General features: G+C 38.8%; 1 protein-coding gene across 3 annotated transcripts in view; it reads left to right on the top strand.

Moving 5' to 3' along the window:
- The window catches only part of plekha6 (pleckstrin homology domain containing, family A member 6), a 103,010-nt gene that overhangs the window by 5,368 nt on the left and 69,674 nt on the right, over nt 1-27,968 (top strand). Inside the window, exon 2 of one of the 3 annotated variants that reach the window (XM_053673997.1) lies at nt 16,774-16,867. The exons of 1 other annotated variant lie outside the window; for it this stretch is intronic. The gene's annotated coding sequence lies outside the window, so the exon portion shown is untranslated. Of the gene's footprint in view, nt 1-16,619; nt 16,868-27,968 lie in introns of those variants that run through there. One more of the 3 variants, XM_053674000.1, reaches the window with a different exon arrangement.

Consider the following 27,968-nt stretch of genomic DNA (forward strand, 5'->3'; position numbering starts at 1 on the left):
TGTTGGACAACCTGAGAGGTGTTGAATTAGTGGTGCTTTATAAAGCTCTGATTATTTAAATGCCCATTTGTCTTCACCTGTGGATTAATATCATTCTTCTTTTTCCTCTTCTTCTTCTTCTTGTGTGTAATTGTTGTTGTCATTCAAACTCAGCACTTTATGAGTTTTTAAGAAATCATTTGGAGCATCTAAGCCTCAGTCATATAATCTCCCCTTTCTTTGGTTTCCCTAAGGTTATATATGGATGGCTTGGTTTACAAGCATCACATAATTCATGGCTGCCATTAATGTGCACATGTGCAGATTTGAATTTTCCCTGAAGCTCTTCCTGTCTGTACTAGCTGCAATACTTTCAGAAATCAAGACTCTAGCATGCACCATGAGGCCAAGAAAAATACAAAAAATCTAAAAGCTGTGTAAAACACTCGAACCCAGGACCTGAATACATAAGCCCTCAGAATTCCTATACAGAGGTTTAATAGTGGATTTTAATGTTTCTTCCAAATCAGTCTGGTCCCTAGATTTATGATCTGTAGAGATTATAGTGAAATTGCTAAAGCAGACAATTAAGTAAGCAGAGAAATATAAAGTGTCTGGGAAAGAGTGATATCAGTGTGAGAACAGATGATTGACCTTGGCTATGCTCCCTAGTGCCTCCCTAACCCCTTACCTATCAACTAATCCAAATCCTGTTCTAGGTCAAGCCAGGAGACCAGGAAAAGAGGGATTAATGCATCAAAAAAAAAAAAAAGGCTGCAACATGGCCACATATAGCTTTTCACATTGAAGTATATATTTTTTGCTGTTTAAACGCTATATTAAATATGTACAGAAACGTGCAAGAGATGTAGAACAAGTTTGCGAGCCTGCACATGCATGTTATAGGCCAGTGCTAGAAATGCCTGTTGCATGTTGTACTATTTTCTGTCATTGAAAAGTGCAGTGCAAGCATTCTAAGCATTTAGCTTGCCTTTCTCCAGAATGTGTTTGTATTTCCCCCCCCATTCATTCAGTTCCATGGATGTTATGACAATATTGGCCATGTGCTCAAGTACATGTTCCCTTGAGTCATCAGGCACTGCTTTTTATAGCTGTATTTCTGGCACATTGATTCATGTTTGTGGCTTTGCCCAATATTTTGTCTCTTCTGGTGTGCAGTTAGAGTCCCATTGGCAGAAAATAAAATAAACGGAATATAAATTTCCTCTAATACAATTTATGCTTCATTATTGGATTATTTTAGATATAATAATAAAACAGTGTAATAATAGTGATCTAAAAATAGGTGTTTCTCTGGTCAACCATAGATTGAACAATGATTTAGATGCAAGTGTAAAAAAAAAAAAAAAAAGCGTAGGTACAGTAATTTTCGTATTGTTGTACACAGTGTTGTGGACCGTAATACAGGGTGGCGTGTGTGTTCTTGAAGCCTGAATTTCTTGTGCTTTTCTGACACAGGAATGCTGCATTTCTTGGACTCTAGAGCAGCTTGGTCAAAGAGCAGGTGTGTCTGGGTGTGTTTATATCTTGCATTGATTATCTATTCTACTGGTAAATACAGTTGCAATTAAAATGATTCAACCCCCATTGCAAATCAGGTTTATTGTGAAAATGTACAGACTTTCAGCTGTTTGCAATGAACAAATCAAACAAAAGTAATTGAAATAGTTCAGCACAATGAATGCTTTAAATGCTTTCCTCAAATTCAACTGAAAATGCAACTTATAATGACTTCTCCAGTCTCAAAATTATTCAACCGCCTGAAAAGAATCCCTCACAACAGCACAAATATGCAAAACAGGTGTTGTCTCAAGCACACCTCACCTCATGCAGCTAATCAAGGGTTTCAACTGTACATTTCACCCATTTAGCAATTCAGAAATCGAGCAACCTCATCGCCGATGCTACCTCAGTCATTAATCATTCACACGACTGGCTCATTGAAACATGCGCAGGATATTTCGCTGATTTCGCCTTGTTAATTCCAATAGCCAAGTTGTTAATGCCAAGTTTCATCTTCAAGTGAAACGGCATCTGTTTTATGCGCTGATGATAAATTGTTCATTCTTCCTAGCCACGGGGTGTGTATGTCTGTGTGGGAAGTCTTTTTCTTACTGGATGATGTGACTCATCGCAGAAACAAGTCTCTCAGAGTTATTCATATGTGATTCACAGATATTCACAGTGAGTAGCTCAGAAGGAGCACTAAAATTGTTTTTTCTTTAATGTGACAGGATTTCATATCATAATATTTTTGAGTTCCAGTTTTAGTTTGGATTTAAAATATAATACATTAGTAGTATGCTGCTGTTGAGTTCTTGAATTCGTGATTGGTCAGAAGGTTTTGATTGATTTTCTAGAATAGTAACTCTGACAGCAGTGCAGGTACAACTCCCAGGTTTATATTAATGCGCTCGTTGTTTTATGTAGTTTCTACAATAACACCGGATGTAAGCCTAATAATAAAGAGATTAAAAAAAAAACATGGTGTTACTTAACAAAGTAATGTGTTGTTGACATGCTGCGTCTTTGTGTAAGGAAATGTTCTGAGTCTCCAGTGTCGGTTACATTTTATCCTGTCTGATTAACTTCAAGAGAAAATGAGGGACTGATGATTCTAGCTGTAAGTGTATGTAAGTGATAACTTGTTTTGCAGTCATTTCCACAACATTAAGTGCAACTACAGTTGGATGAAAAGAAACATGTTGTTCTTCATTATATAAAAATGTTAATTATTGTCAAATTGCTGTGGTATAAGAGGTAATAAACGCTTCAGGGTGTGTTGTAGGAAAATAATCTAGTCGTTGTTGTAACATAACTCCACACATCAGCTCATCCTTGATTATTTTCCTACTGCCGCACACCCTGTCCTGTTTTATTCTTTCCATACTAACCAGTGATACATAGGACGCTACACCCATTTTCAACAGCCATGAAGTACCTTGTTTAATCACAAACAGGTCTCTGTAAGACCAGTTTTGTTTGCGGAGTAAGCATTCAGAATAAGAGGTACAAAGACTAAGAATATTTCCCACCATCATATCCAGTTATACAGGTTTAATGCTAATGATTCGGTTGAATAACTGTCCCTCAGTGGTGGAATGAACTTCCAATCTCAATCCGGACCGCAGAATCTGTCACTATTTTCAAAAAAACAGCTAAAGACCCACCACTTGCTAACCCCCACATTATTAAAAACAACAACAACAACAACAAAAACTTACTCTGGCTCTTATACCTCGACTCTGCGCACCTTGCTTCTCAAGAACTCAATTATAAATCTTGTATGGTAACACTACTTGTATTGTTCTCTGCGTGATATATCGCTTTGATTGTATTTCCTCATTTGTAAGTCGCTTTGGATAAAAGCATCTGCTAAATGAGTAAATTTAAATGAATTATAAACCCAACCGAATTATCCGTCTTATTATTAATCAATTTACTGGTTTTATTCTTCTACAACTATAAAACCAGGTGCAAAGCTTCCACACATGCCAGCTCAGTTTGTCTGCACCTCTTATTTTTTAAGCTCATACACTAATTCAAGTTTTATAGGGTTTTTTTTAATGTGTCTGTATTTTAGCATAGTATTAATGAACTCTACTAACATACATAAATTTGGCATAATGCACTTAGTCATCATGGTCAACTGATATTAGCATTTTCCACATCATGGCACAGCAAGATATTACATATAATATCACCACATTATTGTATTTCAGTCATCTTGTTTTGTTTCTTTTCTTGTTTTCTAATATAGCTACACTAAATGTATTATCAGTGATTCACTCTGATATACACTCTGTGTATAGCGTACAGCCATACAGTGCAGCCAGTTACACTGAAGAAATCAGAACGTTAAACCTTGATTTCCGATAATAAAGCAGTGTCTTGGCTTTGTTTGTCATTCTCAGAGACAGTAGGAGTGGAGCTGAAGCAGTAGATGGATGGATTATAGGTGGGTGGGGGAGGTGTTTAGTGCTCAGATGCAGCAGAGGCAGATAATGGGTCTGTTTGGAGGCACCTGCCCTCCTCTGAGACCCTCCTCCACACAAAGGCCCTCACAGTGGCTCAATGCCTTTGTTGTGCGTCATCTCTCTGTCTTCATGAAGCCATCATTTAAACCACGTGGCACGTGTATTCATTCTTTTTTTTTTAGTCCCAATTGTGATCTTTAGAGCATTTTTGAGGGGATTACTATTGCTAATGAAATAGAATTGCATTAAATTGATAATTATTAATAAATAGAGTGCCCACTAAGTGCATGTATTTATTATGCATGGGCTCTAAGTATATTAAAGATTAGAGCTTTGCTTCTGTCTATGTTGACACTATATACAAGAAATAATGCATTTTTTGCATTCTGAATAGAGTCTCTTGGGTGAAATAAAACCACTTGATGTTTTTTTCACTTTCACTCACTGTCCTATGTACAAAGATCATTCAGCTTTCTTTTTAGCTCTTTTTACTTACTAGGCATTTCTTGCTGTAGATTATATTGACATGTTGTCACATTGTTTAATTTGCTCTAGAGTATTGATCACTGAGAGTGAACACAGGCCTTAAAAGCACTGTTTAATTAAATGGCAGGGAAGGTGTTCAGATTATTATGCATCCTTCATTGACGAGCAGTCATTCGTCCATGGCAACATGCTGACTAATCACATTACATTCATGCCCCATTTCTGGTAGCTCATTTCATCTACAGTACAAACTATTTACTATTTGTATTTTCATGACAAAAAGTATCAAATACTGGATGTGGACTTTTGAGGTGCTACTTGAAAAGCAGGATGAACTTGTTTTCCCAAGATGACAAAAGAAGCTAATGAGGGCTTAATGGCTTTCCGCCTGAAGCCTTTTCGAGTATTTTGAAGCGTCCATGCTGAAGGATCTGGCATGCATGAAAAACAAACACTCAGGGTGCTTTCACATGCCTGTATGCAGTGTTTACTCCGTTTGTATGGGGTGCTGGTGTGTTTTTCCCCTTGCACAGAATCTGTTCTCACACTGACCAAAACAGCTGGTCTGAGAGTGTCTGAGCAAGTCTGGTTCTAAGTGAGCTCCAGCATGGCTGGCTTGCAGTGAGAAAGTGATTTGACTCTGAATTGTCCTAACTGCAGGAAGTGAACCAAGCATGTCATGTATTTTGGGTTGCAGCTTTTTCTTCTTCTTTTTTGTATGTGACAGCTGCTAGATTAAGCAGTTAATTAAGCAATACTACGATGCCGTTGTCAATCGTGCTTGAAAGTCCAGAGAGCAAAGTTGGCTGTTCTGTCTGGGTGGGAGGGATGGCATTAACTGACTCTCCCCTGTCTATCACACTGACACTAGCTAATGATGGGTGTCTGTGAGCTCATGCATGCAGAAAAGGGCAGAGAGAGCTTTCCTCTAATTGTGTTACGCAGCTTGTTTTTGAAAAGATGTAGTAGTTGGCTTCACATGTCTTGTCACATGTTAGACTCCACCCTCCCTAGTTGGTTGTTGTTGTATGATAGGGGAGATAGAAGAGTTAGTTAGTGGTGTGTTTGCAAGACCAATTTGAGGAGAAAATGGTGAAGAAAAAAAAAGATGTTGATCATTTTAGTCAGGAAACAGTGCCTTCTCTTACCTTACATTTTGCTTCCTCGGATTGTATAAATGTTATTACTGTGGAATTTAGAGGTGTAACTATACACTCAGGTCACATTTCAGTTTGATTCGATTCAGAATACTTTCTTCACAATTCAATTCGACTCTCAGAATATTTTGAACAAAATCATAAACAATGCAAAACAATGTGCATTTTTGTCTGTAATACGCTAAATAAATAAATAAAAATGCAACAAACAGAGGTTTAATATTATAAACAAATTTTACTACAGGTTCACCATGTCTTAAAAATAAATAAAAGAATTTGATGGAATAAACAAAGTCTCTGGCCTGGGGAAAATGGTTAGCTGAAACATAATGAGCTCCATGGCAGCACCTGAGGTGTAATTTTTACCTGAACTAGAGCTCCAAAGTCAGCTAAAATGCCCGAATTCCATAGCCTCTTTCCTGGAGATCGCAGCAGCATGGGGCTGGTGTCATTTGAAAGCTACTGAAGAGTACTTTTTATTGGTTATAACATTGTTGTATAATCATATGGAGTGGCTGTGGCTCAGGTGGTAGAGCGTGTTGTCAATTAATTGCAGGGTTGGCTGTTCGATCCCCCGCCCACATGCTGAAGTGTCCTTGGGCAAGACAATGAACCCCAACTTGCGCCTTGCATGACAGCTCTGCTGCTATTGGTGTGTGAGTTCATGTGTGAATGGGTGCATGAGAAACAGTGGTTAAAAGGCAGTATATAAGTGCAGAACATTTCCCATTTAATCATATAACCTATAATGCGTGTTGGTCTGGAGCTATCAGTCACTTCACAAGTGCAGACGATTCCTGGTAATAGCGCAGGTTCTACACAAAAGAAAGTGATCATGGGACCAGCGTGCTCTCTATGTACTCTAAAGGGGCAGTCACACTCGACTTTTAGCATGCAAAACTTCTTTGGAGACCACTGCAACTGTGGGCGGCAACCAGATATTACATCGTGCCCCAAGGCATTGCCTTTTTTAATCCACAATCCATGGATTCTGGCATTTTTACACTATTGTTGCCCCAGTCAATGAAAGCGTCTGCAGAGGAGAAGGCTGTGGGTTCACCCTATCTCCTTTGATGTTGATTTTATATTCTTTTAAAGCTGTGTTGTATAAAACGGGATGGTGTGACACGGCTATAATCAGTGCTTCCTCCATCTTGGATTTTCTGCAGAGGTCATGCCATGATGAGTTGATCTTCTTTTGGTCACACGTCATCACGTGGTATGAATTCGCAGGTCAGAGTTCACCAAACTGTACTCTATGGGTTGCGCAGATTGGAACGTCCGGTGCTCAAAAAGTGCAGTTTATTTAGATGCATGATTAATACTGTGCTGATTTCCACAGTGTGAATCGCACATTTCCACCATGCACAGTTACAGTGGAATTACCTAACAGAGAGAGAGGATGCAAGGTCACTAATTTTAATAGTATGTTCAAAGCGGTTAGCAAAGCAGCGTTTAATACATTTCAAACCCATCAGAATGAAAATGCCAGTTCGCTCAGTGGCTGCAGATCAGTGTTTTGCATCTTGTTGCTTAAACCCAAGCTATGTGACATGTTTGTCACCTCAGGCAACAGTGCTTCTCTTGTTTTTCACCTTGCAGCAAAATTATAAAGCACTGTTCTGTTTTCCAAAATGGCTGTGAATTTGTAAAGAAACTATTTCTAGATTGTTTGTAGCAACTAGCTTGTTAGCTAGCTGTGTTGTCTGAATGCATTATATGTTATTCAAACAATGGGCCTGATTTATCAATTGTTAATAAAGTGTAAATGTATTTGTAGGCCAAACCGAACTATCACCTCTATGTTTAATTGTTTTAAGTGTCTCAGCAACTCTCTCTAAATACCCGTTCCCTCCTAAACGTGGCATGCTCTAAATCTTCCAGTAGCCTAAGGCCAGCTCAGTACGTTGGCTTGCGGCTACCGTATAGACAGACCAGCAGTCCTCCTTTTACACAGCAGCATTTTGTCTTAATTGAATGATTAGTCTAGTAATCCATGCCAGTTAGATGATCTGAAACCTTGTGGTTTACATGAATTAGTTTTCTTATTACACACACTCAGGAACTCTCATTTGATAGCAACATTTCCCCCAAACCTACAGGATTTTTCATGAACACCAATGTTTTTTTGTGTGAAAATGCCCCTACAGCCAATTTACAAATGAATTTGTTTGTGTCCACCTTGATAAATGAGGGCCAATATTGGGGATTTCCTACAAGCCACTATAGTTCAACGTCACATTCCTAAACCCATGTACACTAAGACTGTGCATTTAAATTATCTATTGGTGGCTGTGATGAAGGGTCCTTACTGTGGTACCGTTAATAGTGTGCGAGGGAACTTCATGTTGAGCTCAGCTCTAACCAGTTAAAAGTGCAGTAAAACAATGCCTCCTCTAGATGGCGTGTTAGGCAGCTGTGTGTATTCTCCCATATCACTAAGGACTGAACCTGATTAGCACTGCCCTACTTTTGATGCCATGATGCCTTTTAATCTTTCCAGATGAAGCCCTCTTTAACATTTCTACTATGCAGAGCAACTGAGAGTGGGTTAAAAACAAGACAAAAATAAGGAACAATGAAGTGGATTTGTAAAATTAAAAATATCCCATAAGTATCCCATGGACATGGGGTCATCTGGGGAGTGAGGACACAATCGCTCCTAAGGGGAAAATGGAGTGAGCAGCAGAGGAGGTGCAGAAAGAATCATCCTCTCTGCTGCACTGATCAAAGACAGAGAGAGAGAGATGTTGCTAATGCCACCAGGTGCACCCATTGCACTATGAGTTCATATCAACAATGGCATCAAAAGGTGCCAAATTTCGTCTTTCTAGCCAGCACATTCAGATGTGAGTGGAAAAACAGGAAGGATATAATCACATTAACTGTATAATGATCATTTCCCACTCACTGCACCAATAATTTGTCACCCATAAGTCATCAAATGATGGCCCTTCTTGTTTATGCTGGTACTGATATCTTTACTGGGTTTATCTGACTCTTATGAGAAGTAGAATATCTACAACTTGCAAAAGGCCACTGAATAAAATTGAGCCATTAAGCCTCAGCTAATGGCAGATGGTTTACTACTCACATCCCCTGTCTCTCCTTTCTTTTCCTCTTGAGCCAAAGAAACTCATTCTGTCTGACTTGATTTTGGACTTGTTGTTGGACTTTGTTGTTGGCCCTCGGGTCTCCCTTTAACAAGAGCTGACGTGTTGTCACTAGGAGACCTATTTGTCTGCTCAGTTACCACGCAGTTAGCACAGAGCCTGTGATTCTCTGTATTTCATCTCTCAGGCACTTAGTGATTCCTAAGCACTGTTGATTTACCACTGTCTCTGTTAGAGGCCATGAGAAAGGTTTCTTGATCTCATGTCTTTAGGACCATTATAGCAAATGGATTGCTAGCAATAAACAAAGACGTTTCCATCATTGTGACAGTTCTTCTGCAAAACTTCCGTCTTTCCGGTGTAGCTCAACAGTCGACCCGCCCCAACTTCTTTTTAAAAGCTGGTGAGTTATGGAGTGGGTACACTCAAATTAACCCTTTTCTTGACTGAATTGCATGATGCATACATTACTGCTACTCTTTAAAAGTCCTGTATTGTATACATGTATTCTGTGGTGGATTAAGAACATTTGTTTAGATTTATGTACCTGTGTACTGTATCATACTTTAAAGGTCCAGTAGATGATTAAAAAAGATTACTTGTACAAATAACCTGAAAATATACATAGAACATTATTATTAAATAATGATTTAAGACATAACCTCAGGACAAAAGTATTATGTGTCTGAGAAAACGCATTTGGAAAAGTGACTTCCAGTCTGGATTGCTTGTATGTGTTTGGATCGGCCTCCCATTAGTCATGTTATAAACACTCTACTCCACGGGCCACCATAGATCCTGGGGGCGGAGCTTTGTGCTCATGGGCAGGAATGGGGTTGGTGGGCTCAAGGAGTTTAAAAAAAAATCATTCAAATGTCTAACCCACCTACTTAACTGTTAGAGAGCTAATCTGGAAGATAATCTTGCCTAATCTTACCTAATGCAACTTTAAGTGCACTTATTTCTGTAGTCATGTCATTAGCGCGAACTACAGTGGCCTATTTCATGTATTCATGCGTTATTTTAGAACAGATTGTACTTTGCCCTGCTTTTGGCTGAGGTTGTGTTGCTAAGTTTGCTCATTAAGTTCAGTTCAGTTTACTATTTGTCACAAATGCTTCAACTGTTCTGCACCATACAGTGGCCCCAAAAATGGCAACTGCAAGAAAAAGCCAAGATTATTATTTTTTTTTAGTAGTAAAAGAGGCAATTCAGAATAAAAATGCATGTCTTCAAAGCAATGTCTTCAAAACATTTAAATGAAATAAGCATTTTCTCCATAAATGAGCCTTTCTTTTACACAAAATAAGCACAGTTGCTACGTAGATCTTGACCTGAAGGTCGATAGCATGGCGCGTAACTGGACCTGAAGGTCGATAGCATGACGCGTAACTGGATAACGAGGATAGTACATTCTCTGTTGTCATGTTTACAACAACAAGGTACAGTTTTGCCATTGTTTCAATGTGTTACACAACTTCAAACAAGCATTCACACGTCTGAAGTAATAGCTGTGAAATCTGATCTAGAAAGTGATGGACTATAATTAAGCATGGAGTTGCTTCAAGGTGGTTGTTTCTGTATTTAAATATAGTCATTGTGGGAAAAGATATGCATTGGTAATAGGCTAATATTTCACAATTCATGGTTTGGAATAAAATGATTTCAATTGTAAATGTACTGTATCGGTTGCTCCACTCACTGGCCACCTGATTAGCTGCTATTTTTTATTTATTTATTTGTTATAGATATTATCTGTTGCATGTACAGATTGTCAGCCTCTATCTACACTGTTCATGACAGTCTGTTTCTAAAGACCACTGCCATTTATCATGTTATGTCTAAATAGTTAGATTTTCAATTAATGTGTTCATGGAGTGGAAAATTGAATTAAAATGGTCGCTTAATAACTATTTGGGAGGGAGGGATGGCATACTGTTGTTACTAGCCAATCAGGTCAAGAATTTGGAAGAGGGCAGATAGTGCTTTTCACCCCATGTCTTATGCTGTGTTGTAACTCAGCATAAGCACATATGGTTGGCTGGCTTTGCATGTCTTGAAGGAACAATGTGTCAGCCTTCAACCTACCCATCGGTAGCTGTCATATGATAAGCGAGAGTTGGATGGTGGGTGTGAATTGGCAGATGACCAAATTGGGGGGAAAAAGGAACAAACTGTATCATACACTAATTAGCCAAAACATTAACATTATGAAAATGAAGAGACTTATTTTATTAAGAGGCTTCGTTTAGTATTTTGGTCATATTTTAACTGGCAAGCAGAGATGGTTCACGGCTCTTTAACTCTTGTCTGAGATCTGCCCTGCTGCAATGTGGTGAAAACAAAGTCCCATGGTATCGATATTTTCTGTGTTGTACTAATGTTCTATCACGTGGCAGGTGGTTGGCTTGCTATTTACTGCTATGTACCACCAGTCATGCGGCTCTGTACCCCACAGATAAGATAAGAGCATGAGTAAATAATAATAGTAGGCTTTAAATGTAAATGAGTTATAGTTCCTAGGATCAGAAATGATTTGCTGGTTATTGTCTATATAATATTATTATTATTATTATAATTATTATTATTATTATTATTATGTTTGGGGAAAACTCTAGCATTGTCTACTTTTGTTCATCTAAAAGAGCATCATTATTTCCAAGGAACAGTTCTCTGTATTCAGACTTTGCTTTCACAGGTGTGCAAATACAACCTGAAATCAAAGCAGACCTTTTTTTCATTCTTTTTATCTTGTTAGCTCATGTCCCTGATCTGATTGTGCATGATTCATCTGAATAATCTATGTATTTCGTCTCTAAACAGACTTTTTTCCATGTTTGACCTCCCCTCGTGGTACTTATGAGGGTGAACATCAAACGTTGGCCTTGGCCTTCGAGTCAACTCTCTGTTACCGGCTGGAGTCACATGCTCAAATAAATATAATATATATTTTGTCCCCACTTCTGGGACGAAATCTTTGTCTTCCTTCATTTCTGCCTCCTGCATTAGCAGGATTTCATTCGCCTCAGGTTTCCTCAAGTGCCGGTAGTGGTGTGGGAGGTGCGTACTCCTCTATAGTCGACTGCAGGCTAGCACCCACTTTACACAAGCTGATAGATAAAAAAATTCTGCCTTCCCACATATGCCGTTTTATCCAGAAGTACATCATGTTGCTAAAGAAAAGTGTACACAAGGCTGTGCCATAACAGCAGTCTTATAAGTTTATTACAGTGAGCATGTCATATTGAGCGATAGAAGACCAAGAATTTTAACTTACCACCAAGGAAATCATTTTTTTCTGTGTCAAAACGCAGTGTAAAGCAGCAGAAACATGACTTTATGGGCAGCCACTCAGCCATACCGCAGAGGTTACTAAACTTTTTCTGTTTTCTTGTGTAGAGCTCTCAGAACAGGATTTTTTATATGTATACTGACATGCCCATGTGTCTCCAAGCTTACTCCATTAAAAAATCAAAAGGATTTTTTTTAAAAAAAGAGCTTTTGTTGTTGTTGCTCAGCTAACCTTTTTTTTAAAAAAAAAATTGCTAATTTCCATTAATTTTTTTGCTTGGACTGCTTAAAATGTAAACAAATGTGTCCTACCTGCGCCCTGTGTGCGCAAAGCTTGCATGTTCTCCCTGTACTTTGAGGATTTCCTCCAGTTTTTTCCAGTTTCCTCCCCCATTCCAAAGACCTGCGCTGTAGGCTGATTGGCATCTCTAATTGTCCATAGTGTGTGAATGGGTGTGTGTGTGTGTGTGTATGTGTTTGTGTGTGTGTTAATGTGCCCTGCGGTTGGCCCCCCCTGCCAGGGTGTCCCTCACCTTATGCCCTGAGTTCCCTGGGATAGGTTCCAGTCTCCCCGTGACCCTGTGTAGGATACGCGGTACAGAAAATGGATGGATTGATGGACTTTAAGGCTGATTTTTATCACCTTGTTGTGATTGTCATATTAAGTTGATATTACTGCAGATTCTTCACTTTAACAGTGTGGGTTCTGCACAGTTTTCTGCACATGGGTTCTGCATGGGTTAAAAAGCACTTGATACAAAAAAAACACTTGTTTGTTTATTTATTTTCACAATGACCTAGAAGTAGCCTGTTTTTGGCTCACTCCACCCCATGTGCATCTCACACACAACAGTACAAGTAGCACATATGTCTGTGGTTGCGTCTGTGATGATTTCCCCTCGCACGCAGCATGCGCCGAAGCTCAAAGCGCTTCCGGGTTTTACAATGACATTGACTATGTTTACTTTCGACCTGTGTGAATTTATGATTTCTCTTCTGTCTCTGCCCCTGTATTGTCATTGGTTGATTCCCATGCATGGCATCATTGTATTCAGCTGTTTTGTGTTTTCCCACTGATTACTTTTAGTATTTAAACCCCTCGTGTCTCATTGTACACGCAAAGTATTGTGAGTGTTACCACCATACCAAGCCTTTGTACATTGTGCCTCATGTTTTGTTTCATGGTTTTTGATCTTGTTTCTCGTTTCGTGCTTTTGCCTCGCCTGTTTAATGCCCGTTTGCAGATCGCCTGACCCTTTACCTGTTCTGATCACATCTGTGTTTCAAGATTTGGATTTGTTTGCTTATCTCTCATCTAATAAAGCTCTTATCTGCACTAGCGTCCGTCCTGTCCTCCATTACGTGACACACACACTACCGGTCAAAAGTTTGGAGACACTTGACTGAAATGTTTCTCATGATCTTAAAAACCTTTTGATTTGAAGGTGTATGATAAAATGTTTGAAAGCGGTGTTGTGGAGAAAAATATAATTGTCCCAACATATTTCTTTCTTTCATTAGAAAACTAACATTTTATTTACAAAAATATATTTTTTAAACGGATGACTTGGAGCGAAATATTCTGAAAAGCAGCCAAGAAGTGTCCAGCATAGGCGGGAACTCCTTTAATACTGTTTAAAAAGCATCTCTGGGGAATTCCTCAAGAAATCTGTTGAGAAAATGCCAAGAGTATTTTTCTGAAAATTCTAGGCAAAAATTGTGTCTACTTTACTTTGAAGATGCTAAATACTAAATTATTTGATTTATTAATAAAATTTGATTTATTTTGAATTTTTATCACAACATAATTCCCATAGTTCCATTTGTGTTATTCCAGAGTTTTGATGACTTTATTATTATTATTATTCTAAAATGTTTAAATAAAAATAAAGAATGAGTGTGTCTAAACTTGACTGGTACTGTGTGTGTGTATATATATATATATATATATATATATATATATATATATATATATATATATCTGAAATGGAGGTGAATGTGTAGTCAGGCAGATAATGTGGCTTTGTCTAATCAGCAGATTTAGTGTAATCCTGTGCTGAGGTTCAGCGGCCTCCCAGACATCCACCCGCTGCTTTACCCTAAATCCCCTCCCCTTCCCTGAGTGACACTGTTAGCAGCAAGGTTATCACTGCTGTCCTGGGTTGTTATTTAAATAACCAGTAAGGAATTTGACTTCTTCTTAAGCTTAACACAGCATATGGGACAGTTCAAATCCTTTAAGGCTGCCACTCGTTGCCATGTCAAGGCTCCTTTTGAGCCCTTAAGAATAAAGGCGCACATTTTGCGCTTGTGTTGATTTTTTGGTGTTTCCCAAATGGCTACAGAAAAGTTATGAGCCTTTAGTAGCTTGCTGGACCACAGCTTGGTATAATGAGATGGCAAGTGCTGTGTTTGCTTGAGCTGCTGGGAACTGATTTGTGTTTCCATGTTCAGGGGCAGGACAGTGAGTTCTCATATGTCTAAACCTGTTCTGGTTAATAATCAGTGAACAGTTTAGCAGGCCAGTTTACTCATCAAATAGTCTCTGCGGAACAGTTTGGAGTGACACGAGATGAAATCAGACTCTGTCTGTCTCTCATAAATGCTTCTGTCTCTGTCGCTCTCTGTCTCTCTCTTTCTCCCTCTGTCTCTCTTTTTCTCCCTCTGTCTCTCTCTTTCTCCCTCTATTTCACTTACTCTGTCTCTCTCTTTCTCCTTCTGTCTCGCTCACTCTGTCTTTCACAAATGATGCCTATCTCTCTCTCTGTCTCTCTGTATGTATCTCTTTCTCCCTCTTCTTCTGTAACTGTCTCTCTTTCTCCTCGTATCTGTCACTCTCTGTCTCTCTCTTTAAACTTTCTTTTCTCACCGTCAGCACTACTTTCTGTCTGTCTGTCTGATTGTCCCTCTCCTTTTCCCTGAGGCGTGTATCTCTGTAGTTATAGCGTTATATCAACACAGTGCGACAGAGCAGACCTGAGCGCCTGCTGGCTGAAGAAAGACGTCTTTGTGTTCACATTTAAGGGTCTGCTCCCCTAGCAGAATCAGGTAGCAGAGAGAGGAAGAGAGACAGGAAAAGAGACAAATGAGCGTATACCTTCCACCTTCCACTTCCAAATAATGAGTTGCACTAGTTACTTCATGTCTGTTTTTATAAATGTTTAAACCATAATGAATTATTTAATACAAGGACAGCTGTGCACCTTAGTTGTTGTGATAATGGACTAGCAGCATTAAATGAGTATTTCTGAGGAAAAATATAACCCAATCTCATGAGAAATCCATATGAACTTGAATGCAGAAAGGTTTTGATTGATCTTATATGAATAAAGTCGTAGGAAATGGTAGAAACGCCACCCCTGCGCCTAACTCGAATCATAACTTTCATTACACCTTTTCATACAAGAGATTTGCATGTGTGTCATATTGAATAAAACATCCTCTGACACTTTTAGATGTTTTATTACAAGCCAAACACAGAGTACTGTGTGAAGTAGATCTGCACGTCTGTATGGCTGCATTGAGGTTGCGTATGGCTTCCTGGCAGTGGCACAAAGTTGGTACTAGTTGGCCTGACAACGGTTAACCTTTGACCCCTGCAAGCCTAGACATCTAAACAAATGCAGAAGCCTGCCCTCAGGTGATTCAGGTTGTGGATGTGTGATAACAAGCTAATAAAGACCCACAGAGGCTTTTCAGTATTCACCAGTAATTGCACACATGCATGCCTCCAGGAATAACTTGTTGAAGTCTAATATCTATACTGGCAAGCAAGGCTTTTTATGCACACACATACATATATATATATATATATATATATATATATATATATATATATATATATATATATATATATATATATATATCCTCTTAAATGTTTGTGCAGTGTATTTGTTAGGTGAGTAACCTGAGTGTGTGTTTTCCTCACAATATAAACACATACTCTCAAGTGTTGTTTCATCATCCATCAGCATCAGATGACCAGGATGATGTTGTAAACATATTCCAGCCTAATATCACTTGCAGAGAAAACAAGCTAGGAGTGTTTTCCGTAGAATTTTTATGAACTAACCTCCTGTGTGATTGCAAATACATGTCACGGCATGCGAAGAGAAAGAAAATGAAAATATTAAGGAGTGACATGTGTGATCTGTTTAGCTGTCACCTACTGTGCCATGACAAGCTCCATAACTTTCCCATGGCCTTGTTTCCATCCACCTGTGTTAGTCGCTCTCCCTCTTGCTCTGTCTCTCTCTCTCTCTCTCTCTCTCTCTCTCTCTCTCTCTCTCTCTCTCTCTCTCTCTCTCTCTGTGTTAGTCAGCATTGGTAGTTTCTCTCTGCTTACTTTGAATGAACTTGAGGTTGGAATAATAAAAAGCACCACAGTCCTGCTTGTAATTTCCCGTGCATTTTAAAAAAGGAAACCCATTTCACGGGTCATATTTTTACTCGCAGTCTTTGTGGCTACATGTTTCCCATTCATCAAATTTCCTTGTTTTCCTCTCAATCTAGACTGAAACAAATCTGTCTGTCCCCACTCTTGTAGCCTGTGAAGGACCTGGAGACTTGAAGGGGAAAAATAGCGGGAAAGAGTGAGGGAGAGGGGGGGGATTGATTGTTTGAGGGTCATTGGTGGTTTCGTGTTTCTCCTCCTCTGCTTTCGATTCTTCTGCTTGCTCACCAACTCTCTCTCTTTTTCTTTCTTATTCTCTCTCTCTCTCTCTCCCTCCCCACTCCCACCTCCTTTAGTCGAGCCACACCACATTCTCATACAGGAAGAGAGGGAGACAGACAAGAAACTACATCGTGAGGAAAACGAACGCACGGAAAGACTTTCAGAAAGGTAGGCTCTCCTTCTTTTGCTCTTAGAAAAAGAGAGATAAAGGCCAAGGACTACTTGTGGTACTTTTATTTGGGGAACACTTTATTCTGTTCTTTCTTCTCTTCTCATCTACTGTGTGTGGATTTGTGAGATGTCTGTGAGATGTCTAGACACAATTTTTTCATGCAACGATGTAGCTCTATAATTATTGAACAATTCAAGTTTCAGACACATATGTTCCTAATTTGTCTCACTCTTACAGCCTGCGAGTCTTTAGTCTGATACAGCTTCACAGCTCGGTTTTTTGCTCCAAATATGGTCCTATTCTTGCTCCTAGATCACCTGTACCAGGTAGTCAAACTATAGACACACACACACTGACTACATAACTCAGGTATGTCGCGGCCAGGATCAGAACAAAAACACAAAATCGCAGACTGCCCTGGGGAGCCTCAAAGTCTGGATTGGCTAGAGCAAATGATATCACCTGAGAAGCATCTTCTTAAACAGAAGCTCGACCAAATGAGAGGTCTTAGATATCTGTAGTTATCTCTAAAGTCGATTTTGATGCTTGAATCATACACCATAACCACAGAACTCATTACAAGTCTACTGCATGATGCAGGTTATCTGTTTGAGTCATACAGCCTCAGACAAGACAGCCGGGTGTACAAACTCGATTGATGATGCTCTGACGCTGGGAACAACAACTCATAGAGAGTCTGACAAACTCAGCGGTGCCATATCGTTCCTGTGCACCACTGAGCTCCCAGCAGTCTGCTTTTAAACCTGTCATTAGCACTAACCAATGGGGTTTTTCTGCATTTATACACGCTCATAATCTTGTTTTTATGGATTTCAAAATCATGGTGGAGTGTCACTTTTAGACCTGCTTGTTTTTGTTATATTTAATTTACTCATAATTATAGGCTGCTAATTGGCAGTGGGCAGATGGTTATTAGCCATAGAAGGAAGGAGAAAGCAGGAGAGGCACCGCAAATGACAGACCTCTACTTTATTACTCCAAAGAAATGTAAGCAGTGCTGTTGGCTGGAACATGAAGGTAAACCATATATGATGAAGTGCTTGTGAGCTGTAATGTCCTATAGACATGATGTCCATATTCACCTTCTCATGTTCTCGATTAAAGAAAACATCAACCACACAGTAGTATTAAATGCAGCTCCAAAAAGCAAATGAATCATATTATATGGCCCAATTGCATGGGGATTGTATTCATCATATATTAGATTGTCAGTACTCAGTATATATTAGTGTCCAAGTGCACTACCAAGTGGACAATTTTTATTAAGATTTGAAGCACTGCTGCTTTGGCCTTCTCTTTTAATAAACACTGGCCAATTTCTCTCAATGCTTACCTTGGGAAAAGGCTAGGATAAAACAATCACTGCAGTCTTGCTTGTAATTTTGTTGTTACTACAGAAAGACAAATCATCGCATGGGCATGGTATTTTGCCCAAGGGAACATTGATCAGTTCCTTCCTGCTGAAACAAAGCTTCCAAGGGCCCCTGTGAGGCTTGAATCCAAGACCTCCAGGTTATGAGACTACCTATTCTGTCAGTGCAGATACAACAAATGAACACTTTTTGTTATAGCCAGGAATTATGTGGCAAGAGAAAATTGTGAACCATTAAAAGTTCTAATAGGTGTTTGAGATTAGATCACAGGCTTCAAAGTGCTAACTATTACACCATGTAAGCACTTTTTTGTATCTGCGAGTCGAGATTCCAATATTGGTTTTCCTGCTGTTGTCACCTAAATGTTTGTCACCATGTGAAGGGCTGCCCCAATACTGTGAATAACAGTGATAGGGACATGGCCATGGAGACCATTTGAGCCAAATTAACATTTAGCATTGAATCTCCCAGCCTGCCTAGTTCACACCAGAATGCTAGTTGGTACAGAGTGGCAGCTGCCTTGTTACTCTATTCAAAACTCCTGCATTGACCTAAATCAGTGGTCACCAACCCTGTTCTTGGAGAGCTACCTTGCTGAAGACTTTAGCTCCATCCATAATCGTGCCCATTTGACCATCTAATCATTGCCTTAATCATTGCAGTTGTATTAGATTTTGGTTGTAGATGAAGCCTACAGGAAGGTGGAGCTCAAGGAAGAGGGTTGGTGACCACTGACCTAAATCCTTTTAGCATTGTAAGTATTTTGGTCAGTATTGAGTATTAGAAACTTTGGAGCAACTGTGTTATTCACTCATCTTCAGTAATTGTTTTATCCTGTCAGGGATGTGGTGGATATGTAGTCTTTCCCAGGAACACTTGGGAGATGAGAATACACCCTGGATGGATGATCCATTGTAGGTGACCATTTTAGTGTAGCCAGTCGACCTACTGGTATATTTCTTGGGAGTTGGAAGGAAACCAGAAATCTTGGAGGAAATGCACATGGACATAGGGAGAACATGTAAAATTCTGCACAGAACCTGGGACCCTGATGCCACCCTGTAGATCCAACACTAATGTCATTATGTGACCATTATGTGAGTCATTCAGCCACAAGAGCATTAGTGATGTCAGGAGAGGAGGCCTGGGGCACAGTCTGTGTTCCAGTTCATTGGGGCTGAGGTCAGGGCTCTGTGCAGGCCATTTGAGGTCCTCTAAACCAACCTTGGCAAACCATGTCTTCATGGACCTTGCTTTGTGCATAGGTATGTTGTCATGCTAGAACATGTTTGGGCTTCTTGTTCCAATGAAGGGAAATCGTAATGTTACAGCATACAAAGATTCTAGATAATTATGTTCTTCCAACTTTGTGGCAAAAGTTTGGGGAATGCCCGCACATTGGGGTCATGGTCAGGTGTCCACATACTTTAGGTATTATAGTGTAAGTGTCCTTCATTTCTAGCCCTTTGTCTAAAATTTTGATATACCACTAAATAGAGATCTTGGATTCCAGACGTAGAAGACCATAGTCCAGCACTGATACATTTACTAAACATACTAAACCTGGTTATTAATCAGTTAATTGGATCAAACATCTTTGAGTTGGGAAGCGTTGGACTTTAGCCTTTCAGATTGGAACAGGAAGCTCTTGTTTAGTGTTATTAGCAGATTCCTTCTACGGAGATTTAAAGATCAGCAGTTCGTCTCTTTATTAGAAGATACAGTTTATTTCACAGTTGCTTTAAATCTGCTGAACCATTCAGTGACTAAAAGTTATATTAAATGCAGATAAGGAAGTAAAGTAAGTTAAGTAAAAACAGTGGAAGATGTTAAATGTTGATTTGTCTCAGATGGTGGGCAGAAGGCATTAACCAAATGGTGAGTTGTTGTGCTATGTTAGCATGATAGCTAATGGACAAGCTAAATAGCAAAACCAAGCAAATTGTAATATTATGATAAAAGAAAATAAGGCTGTGTTCATATAAAGAGTGTCATAGTAAAATATCAGATGTAAATCACTATTGGAATGCAGAGGGCAGTTGGAATGAACTGGGCTGATACTCAAATACAAATGAAATATATATATATATATATATATATATATATATATATATATATATATATATATATATGTATATAAAGAAGAAAATTATAACATTCTGCTTGCAGACAATTTGATTTATTTTTTATTGCTGTGACACCATGTATTTTAGTGTGATATAAGATAGTGTCTGTTATTGTTGGCACTTGAAATCATCCTTGTTAGAAAGGCGCTTTTTGTTATATGCTCTTACTGATGGGCGGTTGTGAATTAGGTGGTAGAGCGGGTTGACCACTAATCGTAGGGTTGGCAGTTCGATTCCCGGCCCACATGACTCCACATGCCGAAGTGTCCTTGGGCAAGACACTGAACCCAAAGTTGCCCCGATGGCAAGTTAGCACCTTGCATGGCAGCTCTGCTACCATTGGTGTGTGAGTGTGTGTGTGAATGGGTGAATGAGACACAGTGTAAAGCGCTTTGGATAAAAGCGCTATATAAGTGTGCCATTTAATGTATGTAAATGAACAATGATTCAATCTTGTTTGAGAAATTTCCTTCTTTCTTTCTTTCTTTCTTTCTTTCTTTCTTAAATATTTCTTCATTGATGAATTTAAAACACTTCTTGGGAATGGACTCAGAAATTACAATACAGTAAATTCACAATACAGGGTTTCAGTATGGAGTTGTTGTTGTTTTTTTTTAAATAAAGATTTATATAAGAAATTGATTATTGTTGACTGGTCCCACTACAGTCTGAAAATGCCCCGGTTGTTGGTAGCTTGCCATGGGTGGTGTAGATGGACTTCAGACTGGTTAAATGGCAGCTGAATGGCCAGATTTGGCACTGCCAGCAGGTTGGCTGAGGTAAATGGAGAGTTTGGTGATGATGGACGCTTTCAGCGAGAAGAATACCTTGCTTGTCCTCTGTGACTGTGGGGCTTTTTGCTGTGTGTCTTTGTGTATCTGTGTTGGTGGTGGACTGCTGTCACTGGGACACTCCTCCCCAGAAAAGCCCTTGTCTGAAAGAGTAATTTATACACACATTCAGTGGATGCTTGTATGGGTTCCCCGTATTGCCGGGCTCTCTGTTTTTAAGAGGCTCTGCTCTGCTCTGATCTCTAAGCCTCTGCCTCAGGCATTTTCTGTATCTGACTGAAATATGACCTTTTTAAGTATCCTATTGACCTTTTTAAGCATCCTATTACAGAAAATTAGAGATCCTTAATTAACGCAGAAGGTCATACAGGGGGCTAAGTCTTTGAATTTATTTACATCACTAGGAATCTTAAGTGTACGTTAATGTTATCTAATAATAACTGATGTTTACACCATATATTTTTGAAAAATATGCATTTATATTACAGAGATTATGTACTATTTATTTTCACTTAACAAGTGAATTTAGCTGCAAGCAGCAATTAAGGGGCCAAGCACTTTCTGGCCCCATCTCTTAGCGACTGAGAAACACCAAAAGGGGATCATCAGCATTTGTTCCTAAGTAGATATATTAAATTTGATGGGAACACTGAAATTTTTTAGTAGCACTCCCAAGTTGCAAATGAACTCAAAGCTTGTTTGTTAACATCAAGACATGTTGCTTGTTGTAATAGCAGTGCTGAGAAATGGTGCCACTTCCTGTTTGGCAGATTTGTCATCAAAGTTTGTTTGCACGTTATGGATGAACCTTCTCATAGAAGAAAAAGAACCGAATTTTCCAGGGAATCAACAGGAAGACCAGTCATGATTTGATGTTGCACTGTTCAAAACTTAAAAGCAGTTTTACTGCAAATTATAAATTAAAGCACCCACTAGAGGTGAATATAGACAAAAAACCTTCATAGGTTCTGGCCCTTTACTCATGTAGGAAGTTTGGTCTGAATACATTGTGCCATAGCCGAGATACATTGTCGCTCCATGTTTGGCAACTTCACCGTAAAATCCAGTATGGTGTAAATTAACGTCATGGTGTACTTTGAACTTGGCATGAATTCAATGAATTAGAGGAAAGTGGAAGCGTGCTTGTACGGCATTAGAGGGTTATTTTTGCAAATGTATGCTCAGATTTGCCCTGCTGGTGGCACTTGAGCACTCAAGTGGCATAGACCCAATTTGGTGTGTACGTAGCTGAGACTATTATTTATCACTGTGCCAAATTCCCATAAAACGTTAAGATGCGTTCTTTTGTGCTGCCATAGACTACCGTGTTAAAGTATAATTATAATAATAATAAGAAGAAATAATGGTGTATACCATAATGGATTAGCATGCTCATTGCACCTGATACCATCACAGTGTCAGGTGGCTATGATCATGTTAATACTTTATGGCATGCGTCATTAGAAGGATACCACATGTTTACTGGCCATAGCTAATTTGACCACACCCAGACCAAATTACAGACTTCAGCCTCCTCATTTGTTCCCCTGTCCCCCCTCACCCCTTCATGAAGGGGAAATGATGGATGAGCAGAAAGAGATATATGCAAAAAATAGACAGTGATGGAGAGTAGGAAATAAAAATCTAATCAACTGGGAGTGCAGTAATATGACTGCTTTGTTTCAGAGACAGTCCTCGTTGGTTTTGTATTTGGCAGACATCCAGAGTTAATAGGAACAAGCTTTTAGATGCTCAATACATCAGGTACATATAGAATGGTGTAATTTGGCAGAATGTAACTTTGTTGAGAGCCTGTAGCTATAACCCTTGTTTTTTATGCTTAAAAGCACTAATTTGGTGGAGAGTGTATGCCCAAGTGTGAATTTTAGATTTTTAGATTTTAAATTTCTGTCATATGTAGGTTTAGAAGTAATGATAAAGAATGCTAATTTGTGATGGCAAGCTTAACTTGACAGAGAGGACGAAAGGGATTTTGTGGCAGAGCACAAAACACAGATTTCTTATTTATTACCCCAAGCAAACCAACAAAGTCAGAAGGTACTGAAGCTGGTGGAAACATAAAATCCTTTTGTTCATCCTAGTTGCATAGAAACAAACCTAGATTAAATTTCCAGGAAAGACATATGAGGCATTAACCTGTCATTTAGCATCAGAATGAGCCTTTTGAGAGTAATTGAATTGGTGACTCAGTTTCAGTCATATTGAGACAGGAGTCTGCCCACCAGTCTTTTATTTACATAATATGACACCCCCAATTTAATAAAGATGCACATAATTTACATGACACCCACCTAAATGTCTGTGTGTGAGTGGAAAATGATGATTTACTAAATAAAAGTGGGGCTTTTTGGACACCCTGTTTACAGGTCTTTACTATATTACAGGAAAATAATCAGAACATGAGAGAGAAAATATGAATATTTGTCTAGTTACTATATGTCATATTGTGTAGGGTTCCGTGAAGTTTCACAAATATGGAAATGCAGGAAGATTGTTAAAAAAGGATCCTGTCTTTTCTCATCTGTGTTCTCTGATGCTTACCAAATGCGACCACTTAACTCAAGTATTATGACTAGAGTTAACTAGATGTATTGTTAGAATATTGTAGGGATTTTATTGATGGTACTGATAATGAAGATGGCGATAGAGGCACCAAACATGGAAGTGATGAATACCAAAGCTGTATGATATTTGTATACGTTCATTTAAGCTCAGAATGATTTGTGCATACATTTGATGAGTAAGGGCTTATAACTGTACCCATTTACCATTCAGTTCATTTGAGCTCATATAGTGATGATGATATATATTGGATATAGTCATGTCCAAATAAAAGAACACAACTGTGTAACTATTGTCGTGGAAATTAGACAACACTTGCAGACTCGTCCTCTGAAGGTAAAAAGGTTCATCACAGAAAGATGGTTAATACAGGATAGAATAAAGCAGGATAGAATAATGAAAGCACTCTGAAGCCCTTGTACTAAACCACTATTATATATGAAACGCTATGTACTGATCTCAGTGACATGACATGGCCTTCTTAGGTGTTATCCTCAGATGAACATGAACAAGAACAAAATTATTACAAAGTAAAAATGAGTAATTTCCCTCACATTTCCCCCATTTTATCATTACAAAATATGATAACTAAAATGAACAGAGAAATTACTATGCTGTGAGTACATCAGAACTTCAGAATCCTTTCACGGTTCAACTGAATTTATCATGAAACAGACATAATGAAGGCGCTAAGGCTGTTTTTGCGGTTATAAAGTATCCTGTAGTCAAGCAAGTTCATTTAGGGTGAAATGAGTCATCCTGGTCAAAGGAATATTTACAATAGGTGTGAAATGGAGGTCAATGGGTCGTCATCGTCAGTGTCGCTGGGAGAATCTGATACCCAGTCAGGTTTAGGATACAAGTTAGGTTGGTCATCATAGGGATAGTAATCAGTTTTTGTCAACATCAGCGTTTAGTCATTAGTGATTTCAACGAGCATGAGAGACTGCTCCGAACGAGAGAAAAAATACAAGGCAAAATGAGCAAGACAAGAAGAATCATTGCACCTATTGGTAGACAGGTGGTTAATATCCACGAGCCCAATCCCCCGAGTACTGAGTTCAGTTAATCAAACCCTGTTTTGGTAGTCTGTGGAGGGTTGCGTATCACAGACCGCATGTGTTCAATGATAGAATAACCATTATGTGTCTGTGTGACGAGGGGATGTGTGACGTTGTGTGGGTAGCACTGTTGATTCTTCTGACCAAAGGTGATACAGAACAGTTTACAGAGGCGGCCAATATCTTGGCATACGGGCTTTTAACTACTAATTGTCATCCAATCTGCAGCAATAGTCTACTAAAGAACTTTGTGGGCTTATGTGGGACCTATAGAAATCACGTCGCCTTAGGCACTTAGTCCCGTCACCACGATCAGCTAAATACCAAATTTGTGTAAAAGTGTGTGTGTCATGCACTCTTTCTGCTGCAACAGTGTGATTGACGTGATTGATCATCAAGTCTTCCACCCAATAAACTTCAATATCGCTCTTTGGTTTCTCTTTCCAGCTTAAGTGTCTACCCCCGGACCCCCAGTATTGTCCGGAACGGTCCCAGTGATTTGTGAGTTTATTTTTGTGACAGGGATTACTAACAGATACCACCTATATCAGGAGAAGGGTGCACGATTAGGAATGTACTGAAAAATCTTTTTCAGTACATTTAAAAAATTTTTTTTAAAAATAATAATTATTATTTTATTATTATTTTTATCTCACTAAAATTTACTTGTGCTTTAAATTTGCCAAATGTATCATGTACAATGGGGCATGCCACTCGATGATAACCCACCGCAAAAATACTACGCCTCTTGCACTTCTTAATAAGTACTCTCTTTACTTATTTATTGCTCGAACCGGACTCTTTCCGTTAGCAAATATTTTTGCTGTTATTATCTCTCTCTCTATATATACCCGTCATTATATATATCTTAGTTTTGAAGCTGTGATCTAAGAAACACCAATATCTCTACCGTCGCAGAGGTGAAGTTCCTGGAACTTCTTATAAGAAATCGCTCAATGTAATACACACATTTCTTATATCATCGACTCCCTTCCATACAGACAGAAATACATGATGACTTCATAAAATTCTAATTCTAAATCATTGACTCCCTTCCATAGAGATAGCAATACACTATGACATCAATACACTATGACATCAATACACTATGACAGCAATACACTATGACATCAATACACTATGACAGCAATACACTATGACATCAATACACTATGACAGCAATACACTATGACTTCGTAAAATTCTAATTCTAAATTCTTGATGATTCCTACCAGTCAGTGGTCTTTTGCTCTGCGCAACAAAGGATTGCCTGCGTGTCAACACGGGCTTCAGGGTTAAACTTTTTCACAAGCGTCCTCCGGTTTGCTTCTTCAGAAAATCTGAAAGACTCGCTCAGCCCAGCCAGGAGACACCAAATTGTTGTGGAAATTAGACAACACTCGCAGACTCGTCCTCTGAAGGTAAAAATTTATTACAGAAAGATGGTTAATACAGGATAGAATAAAGCAGGATAGAATAATGAGAGCGCTCTGAAGCCCTTGTACTAAACCACTATTATATATATGAAACGCTATGTACTGATCTCAGTGACATTATCCTCAGATGAACATGAACAAGAACAAAATTATTACATAGTAAAAATTAGTAATTTCCCTCACACTATAAACAGTTAGAAAGCATGACGTGCCATTCATTAATAAATTAAAAATAGTAAATTTTTACAGTATAATCGGAATAACACACTTCATACCATCCTGTTATACCGAAACAATCCACTTCAGCTTCACGTTGGCCGTATCACAATCTGGTCTGTAGTGTGTCATTCCTTACCTAGTACATGAACAAGGCCTTATAATGGTAATATAATTGGAACAGAAAAGTGTTTGTTTGTTTGTTTATAATTGAAGAAGCCTTGATCATCGTAACCTGAGGAAAAATCCACTGTTTTTCTTCCATAATCAAATATTAGGCAATCCATGTGTTTTCAACCATATACAGTACAGTAGTGGTAACCTGTGGTTGCTGATTTAAGAGTAACAAAAGATAAGTACCATAAATAAAAACACAGTAATGGTTATGTCATGGTCAGGATTATGACCATGTCATAAGATGTAGTCGTAAGTATAGTGAAACTGTGTCAGTATCATTATTAAAGATCTCATAACTATAGACTGTTTGAAGTACCATATTTACCATGAGGTACTAGTAACTATAAATATAATAAATTTCTATAAGGTTATTTGTGTGTAAATATAACTTCAACCCTAATTCAAACTCCATCCATCCATCTTCTATACCGCTTATCCTCTCCAGGGAAACCTGGAGCCTGTCCCAGGAAGCATTTTTTCTTTCACTTCCTGTACAGCACCTCTGTAACAAGGTCCTGCAACAAGGTCCTGGAGAAAAAATATTTTGTCCCACTGTATGTTTATACAATGATGGGATGACAGTAAAGTCAACCTGACTTGCTGATACCTTTTTAGTCATCTGAATAATTTTGTGGTTTAACCAAACAACAGGATTTGTTTAAGGAAAACTCATCCTAGACCATGCACGGGGCCAACTTCTATCCTAACTGTGATGGCTGACTAACTTGTCCAAGCATGTTAAATGTACCTATGTGTGTGCCTAGCTTAAGGCACGAGGAGGAGCAGAACTCCAGCTAAATGCCTGTCTGATAAGGCAGCACTGATAGAATCGCACCTTTGTCTCAATCTGCCGGATGCCATCTGGAGAGCAGGCAGGTGTTGACACCTTGTTTAAAACACACACGCAGACCCATTCTTTGAAACACAGATGTGAACATGTACACGTACATGCACACACAGACATGGTGTGGAAAGCAATACATCACAACACTCTAGCGTTGTTATTATGATTTGCACTAACCTTCAGGGCAAAACATTATTTAAGGTCTTTTACACAGACCAATGTGTAAAGATATCAGGCACAAAGTACCTCTTCTTCTTTTCTTTTTTTTTTTAAACTCATTATATTGTTGCTTAATTCCTGTTAAGGACTGGCTTTGTAAACAAAAACGAATGTGGTTCATGTGGTTCACGTGTCTGTGAATATTAGCAGCGCTTCACCTCCTGTTAAATGACCACAGCCACTATGGAAAAAAATGCTTTGTGGAGGTCTGAAGTGCTGATAACCCACAGCTTTGTTTGAAGATAAAGTG

The sequence above is a fragment of the Ictalurus punctatus genome, chromosome 21 (genome assembly GCF_001660625.3).
Source record: "Ictalurus punctatus breed USDA103 chromosome 21, Coco_2.0, whole genome shotgun sequence".
Taxonomy (NCBI): Eukaryota; Metazoa; Chordata; class Actinopteri; order Siluriformes; family Ictaluridae; genus Ictalurus; species Ictalurus punctatus.